This window comes from Protopterus annectens, chromosome 6.part0 (genome assembly GCF_019279795.1).
Source record: "Protopterus annectens isolate FY-2018-M chromosome 6.part0, PAN1.0, whole genome shotgun sequence".
Classification (NCBI taxonomy): Eukaryota; Metazoa; Chordata; order Ceratodontiformes; family Protopteridae; genus Protopterus; species Protopterus annectens.
In genome coordinates this window covers 1,524,583,341-1,524,600,842 of record NC_056737.1, presented here as the reverse complement: position 1 = coordinate 1,524,600,842, position 17,502 = coordinate 1,524,583,341, and positions in this window count along the sequence as shown.

Genomic DNA, 17,502 nt, shown 5'->3' with positions numbered 1-17,502 from the left:
TTTGTTGATGGTGATTGCAAATGCCAATCGAATTGGGAATTGCAATCCCTTAAATTGAAATGGCATATCCGTTGGAATCATAGGAATGCGAGGAATGAGGACATCTTCACCTTTGAAAGGTCCTGTCAAGATTGTTGCTTCTACGACGTTGCTCATTAATTTTTTTACTGCAAGCCGCGTGCCGTTGCAAAGCTTTGGCTGGTTGATATTTCGCAACATGATAATTGGCACGCCGATTTTCAATTGCAGTATGTGCGGTGGCATCCCTGGCAGATCGAGTGAATTCAAAAATTCTGTTGGATAATTAACTGCTTCATCTGCTTCCACAACAGCGTCGACGGACTTGTATGTGACTGCCTCACTTTGAATGTTAGACTGAATAATATTGTTAAGTTTGTAGACGTCTTTGTTCATGGACGCAAGAATAGCTCGTTCAGCCAATCGTGATTCTTATAATTGGTTTGAATATTGGGAAATACTTTTTCAACCAATTCTTCTTTTGACGTCACTAAATTGCAGAAGTTATGAGGCAATGAAATTCGTCCTGAGGTCAGATCAACCGGCACCTTTCCGTTCCCAATTTCCAGCAATTGATGTGAGAATATCTCAGCTGATCGATCGTTTTGCAGCTGGACACGCATATTTGTAGTTAATTTTAATGTCTTTACGTGTCGCCACAAAGTAGAGTATTTCAGGCAAGCATTTACATCTATATAATAGTAGGTATATAAAAATGCGCGTATTTGAATGCAACGTGTGACATCTATATAATAGTAGGTATATAAAAACACACGCGTATTCGAATGCAACATTGTGTGAAATTTTCAAAGCAATCGGTGAAGAACTTTCGGAGATTTAAGATTTTGAACAAACAAACATTTACATTTTTATTTATATAGATATATATATACATGCAGAATTTGACATTACATTACTTTTAGCAAATCATTGTATTTTAAAGTATTCTTATATTTCTTCTTTAGAGCTTCATGTGAACACTTCACAAATATGCCTATTAAACATGAGCCATATGTGCTACAAATTTATTGTCCTATAACCTTGTAACTTTCAGTACCACTCTGCACTATCTTAAAGAGCGCCTTGTAAAAACTTGTGTCCCAGCCTAAGGCCAGAATGCAACTGTTCCTTATTTGATTAATTCAGTTTCCACCAGACATCTGCCACAATTCATCAAATTCCTGAAACTAGACTTCTCAACATCCCTTAACTCTTTTTGCTCTTACTTTGCCTTCAATTATTTGTCAGTACACTAGTTTAATAGAAAGAATATAATTGTATGGTACGTAAAAAATATACATGACTACTACCTGAATTGTATGAAAATATACTTTGCATAATTATGCATCTGTTTTTCAGCTTTTCTTTGACATGAAAATATCATAAACATTTTATTTGACTCATTTGTGAAGAAATTACAAGTTATTATGTCTTTAGTGAAGATTAAACATGAAACAATTTTTTGCAACAGTTGTGGGTCTACTCCTGCTACTGAAACAGCAAGTAATGGAGCAATTGAGAGACAAACTGAAAGTCAATACTTTATGTCAGAATATCATAGAAGTGTAAAGCGACCATCTCACTTGTATGACATTTCTTCATCTCTTACCAAATGTTAAGAAAAGCTAATGATATTTTTCTTTTAGAGATTATCATAAGGTAGTGCATAGGCTATTGTTATTTGCAAAAATCTGTTCCTTTTTATCCAATTCAGTTTTTGTATGCTTGACAGATTAAATATTTTTTCATCAAACTGTATTAATTTCTAACAATAGTTGTATGTATTTAGATATATTAAAGCATTCAATTTAGTTAGACTTTAAGAAACTGCACACTACAGCTGTTCTAATTCCAAAATGAACACGTACTATACATATATGGTGGTAACTAAGCCTGGGCACAGTATAAAAGAAAAGAGGTGATATCAGTGGGAGTGGTAAGCACTAGGTAGCCTATCTACCACAAGAGAAGTAGTTTCTTACCCAGAAATTGTAGTTTATTGAACGTTTGGGCAGTTTTTCCATCCCTTTCAACTTTCTGGTTTAAAATCCCAAATTTGCATGGGTTTGCACTTTTTTAAGCTCTGCTCGGCGGCGCCAAGCTGAGGTAAACTATTACTGGTGCCAGAAAGTCTGCTCTTCAGTTTTTTCTTTAGATCTTGCTAGTTCTTTCTCTCTTGCACTTCAAATAGCCTAATCGCTTTGCACTTCAACAGGCTTTTGTAGCAATTATTATAGCACACCTAAGAGCCATCAGCACTAGTCGTTCTTCACGGAAATAGCTCCAGTACTTAGTAGTTATGACCACCCCTCCTGGCATGATTGAAGGGCAGCTCCCTATGCTTTCTCCTATTAACCTGGTGCACTTGGGCATTCTGAGGCAGTGTAGCAATTGCCTCATGTACACAGACAACCCTCTCCTCTTACCTCTCAACAATCAGACTTGTGAGAGATGCACTTATATCACAAAACTGGAAGCTATGCATTCTCCAGCCAAGACAGGACTAGCTGGTCAAGAGGAGAAGATCAATAGTTGCACCACACCACATGGAACACATAGCCCTCCAGAACACCCATTATCACAGCTCTCACATAAAAATACAAACCACACACCCACCTTTGCAGAGGCACTGAATAGAAATTTTCCCAAACAGCAGTGACTTGATCACAACAACACAGCACAAACCACAGGGCACATAGCTCACTCCACAGTGTGCACCTCAACCTAAGCCCCTAAGGCTAAACACCTTGCCCAATACAATAATCATAGATGACTCAGTAGTGAGGCACACTGATGTCCCACTCACTAGGATGAATAAGTAGAAGGCAACAATCAGCTGTCTATCAGGTGCCAGAATCCGACACATAACACACGCCCTGAGGTCACTCCACAACAAATACAAGTATGACTCAGTCATTGTCCATGTGGGTGTCAATGACCTGAAATGCACCTCCCTGGAGTACATGAAAAGAGACATGGTGGAGCTCTTGGGTTATGTGGTCCAGGCAGGTATGACACTAGCCCTGAGCAGTATCTTACCAGCACCCAGAATGATACCGCAGTACAAACAAAAAATTATTGACTTCAACAATTGGCTAAGTTTCTGGCGTCATTCTAAGGGGATCCAGTATCTGCTTGGGATGACATGACTGACAGACTTCAATGCTTTGCCAGAGATGGCCTGCATCTGTCACCCCTGGCTTTCCGGGTACTGGCTAAGGCTCTTGCCACTCTTATAGTGCCGTTTTTAGGTGGTGTTCCAAAGACCAAATTACCACCATAACAGCTGTAAATAAATGCAATCTGAGGGTCATGCTGCTCAATGCTAGAAGTCTAAATCTCAAGATGCGCTCACTTGAAGCACTCCAAAAAGTGGAGAACATCGACATTTGTGCTATAATGGAGACCTAGTTTAAAGCTGCAGAAAGCACCCCTGTCCTACCAGGCTATAACTCATTCCACACCTTTCGGCCTCAAAACATGGACTGAAGCTCCAAAGGTTGTGGTATCTCCATATTCATAAAGAATATACACACCTCCAGACTACTAGCCCAACATAATGCATCTGAGATACTTCAGGTGCAACTAACATTGGATAAGACTGCGATCCAGGTCATAGCCTGCTGTAGGTCCCCAACCATGTCTCTAGACTCTTACTCCATGTTCCTAAGCAGCCTGGAATCTATCAAGGTCCAACTCAACACTCTCATACTAGGAGACGTCAACTACCCCTACATCAACTGGGAAAACTACTCAAGCACCAAAGCACTGGCCCAACGCTTCCTGGAATTCATCAATTCCAATGCCTTGGACCAACTCATTCTTACCCTTACTAGAGGAAGCAACATCCTTGACCTGGTTATTACTAACATGGGCAACCATTGCTCTACAGCAGTAGTCAATTCCTCCCTAGTTAAATCTGACCACAAACTAATCACCATGGAAATCCACATCTCACCCACACCCCCGCAAAGGTATCCACTATGAAGAACTTCTCCAAAGCTCACTTTGGGCATCTAAAAACAGAGGTGGATAACTTCATAGCACCCATGCCAATGGAAAATAGATGCATGACTGCCAAATCATACACCAATGCACTTTACAAACACGTACATAAATGCATGGAACTAACCATACCCAATAGAACTAAGACGCTCTCCTCCAAAAAAAGGAAGCCAGTCTGGTGGACCCTGCCATTAATAAACTACAACAGAAGGAAGAAACTGTTGCAGAAAAAGGTGAAGTCCCAAGACTGGAAAAATTCCCTTATTAGCCTCAACAAAAAGTTGAAATCCCTCATCAAAACCTCTAAAGCCAGCTATGAAGGCAGAATTGCAGCAAACACTAAAAACAACCACAAAGCCTTCTTTCGTTATATCAAGAATATCCATGGCAATACCCAGATTTACTCTGAGTTACTGCACAATGGTACCTCCTATACTGAGCCAACAGATATTGCCAACATACTGACCGACAGATTCAGTGCCAACTTTACCCCTCTCTCGACCCCTAAAGGACCAATCTCAATCCCAGAAGAATGCTAGGCACCCTGCATTACTGCAGCACAGGTTAAAGCTGCATTGTCTAAGGTCAAGAATACAGCTTCCATGGGACCAGACAATATCCCTGTCTGTGTTCTTCGTGAATTACAAAGTGAACTGGCACCACATCTGTGTGCTCTGTTCGCTCACTGCCTCACCTCAGGCTTTGTCCCTACCGAATGGCACACTGCTACAGTCATCCCTCTTAATAAAGGAGGAGCAACTAAAGACCCTGGAAATTATCGCCCCGTTAACCTGACGAGTCTGATATGTAAGGCTATGGAGCACATCATCATGGACCTAATTGACAAGGATATAGGGAATCTCCAAACTCTAGATCCCACTCAGTTTGGTTTTGTGAAAGGTAGATCATGCCTGCTCAACCTGGTTGACTTCTATGAGTCAGTCACCAGAGCGGTGGATGAAGGTAAGGCAGTTCATACAGCCTACCTCAGTCTGGCCAAGACCTTTGATACCATTCCTCGCTCAAGAATTATTGATAAACTCACCAAACTAGGCATCACCCCCTATATTGTTAGGTGGGCTGCAAATTGGCTCACAGATAGAACACACAGTGTGAAAGTAGCAGACTCCAAGTCAGACTGCTGACCAGTCATGAGTGGAGTCCAACAGGGATCGGTCTTGGGTCCTCTCCTGTTTGGCAACTACTTCTCAAAAGTCCAGACCAACACGGAGGGACTCTGGCTGACCAAATTCACAGAGAACTGCAAGCTGGGAGACATTATTAACTCTCCAAGTGATGCAGGCATCCTACAGAAAGGCTCACTGAGACTAATGACTGGTGTAGAAACCATGGCCTTAAACTTAATGCCAAAAAAATGCTTTGTCATCCCCTATGGGAAAAACTCAGTTTCCACTAATTACCACATCGATGGGAGCCCACTGAACACTTAAGTTGTTATAAGATATCTGGGGACACTGGCTGACAGCAACTTCTTCTTCGACCACCGCATTGCCACTGTGGTCAGAAAGTCCTTCTGTATGGCACATCTCATTAACAAGGGTTTTGCATCCAGGAAGAAAGAGGTCACCATTTCTCTCTACTCTTCCCTCATTAAACCAATCATTGAGTATAATACCCCATTTGGCATGTACCTCCCTAGACACCTGCAACAACTGGAGAGGCCACAAAAGTACCTCACAAAGAGGAGCCTAGGCCTTAAATACATGTCCTACATGGACAAACTCAAAAAACTCCAACTATTCTCTGTCTCATATAGTCTACTAAGAGGCGATCTCTGTTTGATGTACAAAGCCATGTCTGACCCAGCTCTGTTAGAAATGCTACATCTAAAGAAATCCCAATCCCTCCACACCGCACGGTCCAGAGACCTCAACCTCATTACCACAATCAACAGAATATGCTGGAAAGACAGAGACAAAGGCAAACTCAATTCCTCTGTATTCCTTGAGCTCTCTAAAGCTTTTGATCTAGTCTCGCACCAAAAACTCCTCTGTCAACTGTCTTCCCCTTGGCTATCACAATCCACCCTACCATGGTTTAAGAGATACTTAATTGATAGACACCAGACTGTTAAATGGCTCTCCACCCTTTCTCCCTTCCTTCCTGTCAATATTTTTGTGCCACAGGGCGCCATTCTAGGCCCTATACTCTTCAATATATACACTAATGATTTACAAAAATTCTCTCAGCAAGCTTTACTCATACAATATGCTGACAATTCTATCCTAATATGCAGATACCCTCATACATCTTCAGAGATTACTCTAGAAGCCTTTAACTCTGTTGAAAGTTGGCTACAGGATAATCACCCCCCCCCTAAAAAATTCTTCTCTTATTTTCTAAAGTCCCATTTCCATGAAAAAAACCTTTACAATTTCTTCCTTAAATAATAGCATACTTGGAGTTACCTCACATACAAAACTATTTGACATACCAATCAATAACAATCTTAAATTTGATTTACATATCCACAACAAGATCAAGAAAACCCATCAAGGACTAGGAACCCTTCATATAGTAAAGAAATTCCTTACAAATTCTGTCAAGGTAACTCTAGCTACCACTTACCCTTCCTCCTATATGGAGCCCTTATCATGACCAACCTACATGCCTCATTTAGTTCTAAACTTGAACAATGCTACAACAATGTTGCCAGATTTGCTTGCAAAAATCTGTAACAGAGCCACAAAATTATCTATATCCAATTTACCTGCCTGGGAATTAGCCCCGCACTCCAACTATATCTGTCAAACCATCCCCTTTGGTCAAATGATAAACAAATACCATTTACAAACTACAAAAGGGTTTCTGGGGTCAGTGTCTATTCCAGTCTTGTAGCTAGAACTTGGAATAACATTCATATATCAATCAGGTCTATCTAACACCTTTATCTTTTCAAACCTTTGCTAAAAGACTTCCGCTTTACCTCTGGGCTTTGCCTTTACTCCTCATCTGGGATATAGATTTTCCTAATACCCTTAATCACCTTCTTAGGCCTCCCTTTAAAGCACTAAATTACACTATGTAACCTGCTTATCACCCTCAAATACTTCACAACAAAATTACCATTCCATTGTTACTTGTCTTCAGTACTTGAACTTGCTTATACTTATTGCCTCTAATATCTCATGCCAATGCATTACTTAAATTACTCATTCCTGTCTTATGTACCACTGTTCTATCTGTAAATTCTCAGTACAATACTTGTATATTAATATTTGTGGATTTCAATACAAATATTATTATACTGACTACTATGTTATGTATTCATTAAAAGTACATTATAAAATCTGCTATTGTAAACATTGATAGCATTAACATTGTTACCTTTGAGCTTTTCTCCCTGTAACTCAGCTGATAAAGGGCACTTGTGTTAAGCTGGACTTTCCTGGTAAACACATGTCAATAACTAACTAACTAACTAACTAACTAACTAACTAACTAACTAACTAACTAAATAAATAAATAAAAATAAATGACTAGACATATTCGAAATGTTAACAAGTGGAGAAATTACAGACACTCAATCATCAACCAAAAAGTATATATTCTGAAGATGTCATCATCATTGTTGCAAAACTGCATCTGAATGACTCTACATAGTTGTTGGGTTATTGACCAAAACGTCCATATCTAATGTACATCAGAATGATCATTGCTGCAGAAATCAAATAAATAAATTAAGCAGGCAGGCATTAGCATTTCAGCCAGCTGTTTTCAGCATTGCAATGCCTCACTATAGTATGATTTAATTCTCATACTGTGACATTTAAAGAATAGTCTATCAATAACAGTGATCAGGCCATACCCCTTCCTCTGTTCATTTCTACCATCCACACTAAATGACCATTCGGTTTACCTTTCTTTAGTAGCATTTGATTATGTATTAACTTATACTTATCTGTTTAAAAAGTAATTGACAGTTTTAGGATGTCTGGATTTTATTAAATGATGTACCCTGAGAATGTCACTGATAAGTGCTGTTAATGCTGTAAGTTCCTCTTAAAGGTACAGAATTGCAGTGTTTGTTTTGTTTAAGCTCATTCCTGCCTTCCTCACCTTCTCCCTTAAAAACTCTTTTTCTTTCTCTAATACCTGCTTATACTTTTATTTCTTTTGCATGTACAAGGCTAAAAACTATCATAGAGATGTAAGGCTATACATATAATCACAGACCAAGAGGGCAATAAGCACCCATGAACCTAAGAACCTGTATCCCATAATATCTCTGTAGCATACAATCCATCTGCTACTCCTGCACACATTGCCATATGCATTTAACCAATGCATGAACACACTGAATTGTAACAATCTCCCTTTTGTTTTCTTGCTGTTGAATAATGTGTTTGTTCATATGTAAAAACTGTTTCCAAATTGCATTGTAATTATCTCTCTTTGCATTCATCTATTGTATATTTGTCAAAATGTAAAAAAAGCAATATCACATTTGCATCCCTATACATCAAAAGTATATACTTCAAATGTGACTGTTAATTATTCATAACTGTGAGACATCTATTCATCTCTTTATTTGTACAGTTATGAAGAGCATTTCTCCCTGGAGTACCCCTAAAAATGGGATTTAGCCCAGTCAGACTTTCCAGGTAAAGAAATGCCAGTAAATAAATTAATTAATTAAGCAAAAAGCACGATATAAAACCTGTCCTCAGAGTCTTTTAACAGTAAGAAAATCTCAACCAAGAGAGCAATAATTACTAGAATTTATAGAAAAAGTAAAAAGAAATTACTGGATATTCTTTCTTTTTACTCAGCGATAGTACCGCAGTTTCTGCTGCAAAAAAAAAAAAAAAAAAAAACAGGATGAAAAAATGGAGCCTATTGAAAAAAATGGAGCCTTCTTATGACAAAGGGAAACATGGATGATCTTCTGCAACAACTGAGCATTAACATAGATGAAGCATTTTGAATCTTTCCAAAGGCAGGATATAGGTTCACTGAGGCATTCATTTTTGAATATTACCCTTCCCCAAAAGAATGCTGGAGTTAAGGTTCATCCACAAAGTTCAGGAGGTGAAGACTATGCTGTGTAGTCACAAGTTCATAAAGGGGTTCCTGGGAGAAGAAACAGCTATCAAGTAACCTGCCTCTAAAATAAAAGTAAGTTTTTGATGACTTAACCAGTAGAAATTTTAATTTTATTAAGTTTGCCAACACTTGGCTCTGGTTTTATTTCTAAATAAGTTCCAATCCTAGGGGGCCACATTTCTTTTCTAAATGCATTTACAACCAATATTCTTACTATTTTATTGATCATGTCTGAAGACTAGATATTGGTAGGGAAGTTGCATATCACCTGATTGAATGAATTAGGCAGCAAATGTCCAACACCCAGCTGACAGGATCAGGAATCCAGTTTTTATGCACTGATTATCTCTGACAACAAGACTTCTATCTTTTGGATTAAAATACATTAGGCAGTTTATCAGCACATTGTTTTTATTCTACTCTTCTTATGTTATAGCATACTCATATGTGTTCTATATGTTATATTTCTGCTGTTACATGACTGTAAATTTGCTATTCTTTAGTACTTTCTAACTATGTGTTTTATGCAAATAAAAAAGTGCCAGAGTCACTTGCTGAGTTTTTCACACCTGAACTACACTAAAAATGAAACTTCCCAGATGGGTATCACTGTCCATCAGTTAACTAATTAATTAAATAGATGGATAGATAGATAGATAGATAAATAGACAGATTTTGAGGACTGTTAAAAAGAGTTTCTGAAATGGCAGCTTAAAGAAAAACTCAAGCATACATTCTAAAAAAAAAAAAAAGAAAACATATTTAGTAAAGCAAAATAATTATAAACGGAATTGAATATATCAGTGATTTATATTTAAATTTTAGGAAATCTCGTACAATATAAAGGCATTATTTTTTTTAAAGGTAGATAGTGTGGTGTATATAACATATTAATATGGCATTGTGGCAAAGTGGTCAAAGCACTGAAGAGAAATAGAGTGCAATTGGTTAAGATAAAATACTCTGCAGGACAAAAATACATTTTCCTTAACACTGAAGAGTATGTAGAGGTGTTTAAAGGCTTGACAGGCGATCACAAAGAACTGTCATCAAAAATGCTGCTATTGAATATTAAGAGACCAGACCAGGCCAATCTTCATTTAGTTGCAACTACCACTGATCCACTGATGTGATTCCTTCCCTATTGATTAAATATTCTATAGAAGGTGCTAAAACTTGCCTGTTTGTGACACTGACATTTCATGTACAACTGATTTCTGAAAAAAACTCTTTTTTGATGAAATGTTAAAATGTACATCTTTTTTTCCACCAGATTAAAATCAGCATGAAAATGTATTGATGTATTAAAAGGTAAACAGTGTAATAAATGTCTTTGCTGTGCAAAATATATAATATATCAAGTGTAGTATAATACAGAATATTTGACTGCAACAAAGTGTAATGTAACACATTGTAATATTTCTTTAAATTAATAGCACCTTTTTTCATAGCAGAGAATCACAATGAAAAAATAAGTTATGTACTTACCATAGCATTTTAACTGTGTTGTCCATTTTCATTTATCCTTGACAAATGGGTTCAGTTCCAAGCATTGGAACTGACTTGGTCATTGCTTCATCTCGTGATCACCAAAAACTCTCGAGCTTAACTCTTACCCATAATTCTCCTCTCCCAGTTACCTCAGATCGAGTTTGCAAAAGACCGATCGAAATAAGGAAAGAAAGAAAGAAAGAAACCAAAAACATTCACAGAGACCACATCTGGAACTATATAGGTATGTCATCAACAATTATGTTATCTGTCCATTCCGCTAAAAATCCAATGGCAGGGGGATGGAGGGAGGGTAGTTGAGGATAAATGAAAATGGACAACACAGATGGAACATTATGGTAAGCACATAATTTCTTTATCTGATGTTATCAATTTTCCTTTTAACCTCAACATATGGAACAGAGTCTCCAGCTACCCAAAATCTCAGGTGGACTCAAGGAAGGATATTCGTGAGCACCATTGAGCCAGATGATGCTCTTCCCCTGGAGACCAAATCTAATTTGTAATGATTAATGAAGGTATGGAGGATAGCCCAAGTTGCTGCTGCACAAATATCACTCATGGAAATTCTAGAATGAAAGACTGTTGAAGTAGTCATAACTCTAGTATAATGTGTCTAACAGTTTTTTTGCAACTCACCTCCCTCTTTATTATAGATGAAGGTTTTACAGTCTTTGAGCCATCTAGCCAATGCCATCTTGCTCACTGGTTTACCAAGTTTTGTACTTGAGAAAGAAGTAAATAATTGTTCAGATTTCCTGGTATCCTCAGCTCTGTGCAAATAAAGCCTCAGTTGCCTTTGCGCATCTAACAAATGGAAACAATATTTGCATTTGTTGGTGAAGTTGGGAAAGAACCCTGACAAATTAATGGTCTGGTTGATATCGGCCTCCGAGACTACCATAGGTAGAAAGGAGGGGTAGTTCTTAAAGAAACCCTGTCTTTGTGAAAAATCAAGTTAGGTGGCTTACAAGACAAAGCTTGTGTAGAATAGTTTGGGTGTTGTACCTTTAAGAAGTGTTTCCAAGGATAGCATGTGCATATAAATAGCAAGCACATGCTAGCTTCAGTGCCATTTCGAGAGTGCAGCCAGAGTGAGAGCATGCATGAGTGTGATAGCTAGTTTGTGTATAAGCCAGGGGCGGCTCGTGGCATAGGGCTGCCGGACTGCAGCCCCCTCAAAAAGAAAAAAAGAAAGAAAAAGAAATGAAAAATAAAAAAAATATTTTTTTTAAATTCGCGGACTCCGCTCATGCGCATAGATCGACTCCCGCCTTATCGGTCTATGCCCATGCTCAGGGCAACCGGCCGTCCCCATAGGGGACACAGGAGCATCTGTGCACTTTTACAGTGCACAGACCGCCAGGATCGTCGGGCGCCGGAAGGAGCATGTGGATCTCGGGTCTTCAGTATTGCCGGGAAGGATGTATGGATTGTATGGACGTTAACTCTGGATGTATTCATTCAGGATTCAGGTAAGGTGCCTTTCAATTTACAATGTTTATTTTTCTTTGTGTATGGTGCTTGTGCTTTACTGGAGTTTGTGTATGGTGCTTGTGCTTTACTGGAGTTTGTGTATGGTGCTTGTGCTTTACTGGTGTGTGTGTGTGTGTGTGTGTGAAAATGCCCCAGGTGCTTATGGTGGTGTGGTAGGGAATGCCTCAGGCTTGAACCCTGTACCCTGTATGCAGGTGTTAAAGACTTGAGTTCCCTACCCACCACCATTTGTAAAAAAATTTCAGATTTTTACCTCATATTTGATCTGATCTGTTCCTCATAATATCTGTGGTTTGTAAATGTTGTAATGCTTGATATTTGATGGTGTAGTAGTAGCATTGTTGCCTCACAGCTGCAGGTTCTTGGGTTTGATTCTTGGCTGGGGTTCCTTCTTTGTGGGGTCTGTATCTTCTCCCTGTGTTTGTGTGGGTTTGCTTTTGTGCCCTCCCATGTTACAAAGACATGTCTGCATTATTTCTTCCTGGGCCTCCGCTGAAAATTTGTTTATTTGTTCCAAGTCAGACTGTCCTGATTAAAAATGTTAAATAAAATTGATAGGCATTTGAATTTCAGACTTAAGGGTTTCTGAATGTTTAATTCCTGCGTATTTGATGGTGCAGTGGTAGTATTGTTGCCTCACAGCTATAGGTTTTCTGGTTTGATTCTTGGTTGGGGTGGCTTCTGTGTGGAGTCTGCATCTCCTGCCTGTGTTTGTGTGGATTTGCTCTGGTGCCCTGCCATTTTACAAAGATGTGTCTGCAGTTTTAATCCCTCGTCTCTGCTGAAAATTGTTTTTGTTCTGTCCAGTAAATTTGACAGGCATTTGAATTTCAGACTTCAGGTTTCTGAATGTTTAATTCCTTGCAGATTTGATGGTGCAGTGGTAGTATTGTTGCCTCACAGCTATAGGTTTTCTGGTTTGATTCTTGGTTGGGTGGCTTCTGTGTGGAGTCTGCATCTCCTCCATGTGTTTGTGTGGATTTGCTCTGGTGCCCTGCCATTTTACAAAGACGTGTCTGCAGTTTTAATCCCTGCTGAAAATTGGTTTTGTTCTGTCCGCAGTAAAATTGACAGGCATTTGAATTTCAGACTTCAGGTTTCTGAATGTTTAATTCCTTGCATAATTGATGGTGCGGTGGTAGTATTGTTGCCTCACAGCTATAGGTTTTCTGGTTTGATTCTTGGTTGGGGTGGCTTCTGTTTGGAGTCTGCATCTCCTGCCTGTGTTTGTGTGGATTTGCTCTGGTGCCCTGCCATTTTACAAAGATGTGTCTGCAGTTTTAATCCCTCGTCTCTGCTGAAAATTGTTTTGTTCTGTCCGCAGTAAAATTGACAGGCATTTGAATTTCAGACTTCAGGTTTCTGAATGTTTAATTCCTTGTATAATTGATGGTGCAGTGATAGTATTGTTACCTCACAACTATAGGTTTTCTGGTTTGATTCTTGGTTGGGGTGGCTTCTGTCTGCATCTCCTCCCTGTATTTGTGTGGATTTGCTCTGGTGCCCTGCCATTTTGCAAAGACGTGTCTGCAGTATTAATCCCTGCATCTCTGCTGAAAATTGTTTTGTTCTGTCCGCAGTAAAATTGACAGGCATTTGAATTTCAGACTTCAGGTTTCTGAATGTTTGATTCCTTGCAGATTTGATGGTGCAGTGGTAGTATTGTTGCCTCACAGCTATAGGTTTTCTGGTTTGATTCTTGGTTGGGGTGGCTTCTGTGTGGAGTCTGCATCTCCTCCATGTGTTTGTGTGGATTTGCTCTGGTGCCCTGCCATTTTACAAAGACGTGTCTGCAGTTTTAATCCCTGCTGAAAATTGGTTTTGTTCTGTCCGCAGTAAAATTGACAGGCATTTGAATTTCAGACTTCAGGTTTCTGAATGTTTAATTCCTTGCATAATTGATGGTGCGGTGGTAGTATTGTTGCCTCACAGCTATAGGTTTTCTGGTTTGATTCTTGGTTGGGGTGGCTTCTGTTTGGAGTCTGCATCTCCTGCCTGTGTTTGTGTGGATTTGCTCTGATGCCCTGCCATTTTACAAAGACGTGTCTGCAGTATTAATCCCTGCCTCCCTGCTGAAAATTGTTTTGTTCTGTCCGCAGTAAAATTGACCGGCATTTGAATTTCAAACTTCATGTTCTTCAGAATACATAGTAGCACAACCTTTTTTCTAGCAATTTTCTAAGTTTATAAGATGAATATTTTAAATTTGTCCCTATTTTGGGACTGTATTCCCCATTATTGGCTTCGTCCAGGTTTTTGTGCTAAGGTTGACAGCTATGGCAAGAACTGAATTCACTGAATATGGACTGTAGAATTGTGCATATTTACTGATAAAGGTGCACTGTAGAATTGTGCATATTTACTGATAATGGTGGACTGTAGAATTGTGCATATTTACTAATAATGGTGGACTGTGGAATTGTGCATATTTACTAATAATGGTGGACTGTAGAATTGTGTATATTTACTAATAATGGTGGACTGTGGAAGTCTGAGTAGACTTTTTATGATAAATGTTCTCAACTGGGCAGTTTTGCCATTATGGGTGCATATGTTTTGTTTCATTGCTTACTGGAAAAATGTTCAAAACAAATTTAAAACACCCTCTAACAAGTGTACTGTATTGTACAAGGAATATAATTTTAGTACAATGAGGAAGGTGTATCAAAGAGCACATGTATGTTTCATATGCAAGGGCCTATGATTCGAAAACAGCCCAAAATTAATCTTTATCTGCCACTGGCAAAATGTATTTTCTTTGAATGTGGGTTTCAATGAATGTGAGTTTCAAGGGCAGAGAAGTTTTAATGCTAAGTTTTCATTGTGAGACTGCATTGCTTTGTTTAACAGATTACTTAATGTTTGTGCTGTAAAATACAAAATAAAACTTTCAAATGAAGTCCAATCATTGAAGTAAAGCAGTATGCACATTAGTGTTTATGGTAAATGGAGTGAAATAGCCAAGTAATGGTTAATTGGAATGGCTGCAGAGGCTCCAGTTCAACCATTATTTTGTCAGGGGAAGGGCAGCAAACTCAGACAGGCCCAGCTGAACTATACCTCCCAACTGTCCAGATTTTCAAAGAATGAATAGATTTTGCTTCTTATTTTTGGTTTGTTGTTCATAAAATTTGTAGTTTTAATTCCTAAATGATTTGCCAGAAGTCACTAAATAATAAGTTTCAGACTTCATAACCTTCATAAAATGCATGTTAAAGTAAGAGCCGTTCTATCAACTGTCTCAATTTATACAAGAGCAATTTTTAGTACTGTTTATATGTGCCCCAATATATTTGGCCTTGTTCAGATTTACTGCATTAACAGGTTGAGAGGTACATGCAAATAAATTGCTTTATAGAATTAGGCATAGCCAACCTCTCAACTGTCCCCAATTTTGGCTCAAAATGTTGCTCTTCCCCTAATAATCCCTCCATAAAATAGCAATTTTGGAAGAAAACATGGAGGGTTTACAATTAAGAAATAACTGTAATAATCAAAGTTATAGATTACTTGAAATGCATGTAGATTCTTTTATTTTGTCAGCTGCTCAAGGTAGCAGTACTAATATTAAAGTGTCCCTTCTTTGACAGGTAGAAGCTGTATTGTGTGTCTATTTTATATTTTTGCATCACATTTTTGGTCCATTTTTCATAAAATTGTGTTTTTGGCAAATTAGTGACAAATCACTAAAGACTGAAGTTAGAAAATGACAGACATTTGAGTTTCAGATTTTATACCCTTCAGAAAATTCATACTAATGCAAGACCTATTCTATTATCTTTCTAAGTTTATTAGAGCAATATTTAAAAATTGTCCTTCTTGTTGTGCCTTTGTCCCACTTCTGTGTATGGCTTTGTCCAGATTTCTTGCTCTTGAAGTTGAGAGGTATGACAAATGTGTCAGGGCCATCACAGTCAGCCAGAGAGATTTCAAATTGTGACATGCTTGTTGCACCCCACTCCCCATGTAGTGACTCTGGATGTGTCCAAGCAAGGCAAGGAGTAGTTGTATCTACCTTGGATGGGGAGGACACACTGCATAAGTACTACAGTGGCTTTTCATCTGTCCTTGATTTTGCAGAATGGTCTGGTTTCTGTCATATTTTGTACTGTTGATTTATGCTTATTACTCAAAGTGCCTGTTGCTCTGTGTTTAAGTAGCAATGCTTTAATGACCATAAGGTAAGCTTGTCTGACATCGTAAGATGCAAGTAAGCTTTAATAAGCATACTGTTAAAGAATTGCCAACATTGAAAGCCTTTCTGTTGTTGCCATGCAGAGAATACTTGACTAGATAATGTATAAGCCTTGGGTATTAAAGGACAGGATTCCATTATTTTAAAAAGCTCATTACACTTGTTGGAGACTTCCAGTCATCTCTACAGGCTTTACCCGTAAACTAAACAGAATGCCAATCATGTGTGGTCCATAACCTGTACAGTAATCCTTTAAGCAATGTATCTTGAGCTTGTTTCTTGTTTGCTTTTCATTTTTTACTTTTATCATGTTTTCCCCATGAAACGTTGTCAGGCAGCAGGTCTTTTTTGGATAAGAAACATTTTTACAAGTGGGGGCATCACATAGATTTCTACTTTCAGCATGTTGCTTGGTACTTTAATAAAGCTGAATATATTATAATTAGAACTGCAGTGCAAGGAGAAGTAGTTTGAGTTGAGTGCTTCTGGTTTTCTTATACTTGATTTTGACTGGCATTCCAGTAATGTATTTAAAAAGTAATTTATTTTTTCATGCCTCACAACCTTTTGTTTCCATCTAGATATTAAGTAAGCTGTCATGCAGCCAATGCATTGAAATATTTTTATTCTTCTACACTTATTTTTGTCTTGATTGGACTTTCATAATGATGGTTTGCCACCCAGGGCAGCGTATTTAATTAAAGTTAGTTTTTTTGTGGTTTTGTGCATAGCTCCTCCCCTTTGTGGTTGACCACACCCCTTCCCTTTGACCCCGCCCATTCAGCGTCTCCTGCAGCCCCCCTGTGATTTGAAGTCACCAGCCGCCACTGGTATAAGCTTATAAAAGTTAAAGTTATTAAGCCTCAGTCTTGATGTGTTTATACATAATAAAGTTGCTTGAACAGAACCCAAAGATGTTTGTCTGTTTTATCCTGACAGGACAAGAGACAGCCTGTATTTCTGAAATCCTTGTAGCAGAAGTCATAGCCACTAAAAGTGTAGTTTTCCAGGACAGAAACATTAAATTGCAATCAGCCACTAGCTCAATAGGAGGTTAAACAATAGCTTGCAATACCAAGTTTATATCCGAAGGTGGAGTACGATCTTTAAAAGAAGGTCTTAGCAAGAGAGTCCCTTTTATAAAGGCCTTGCAAAGCTTATGAGAAGCCAGTGAGGATTTTCTAAAACCATTATGATAATTGCAAATA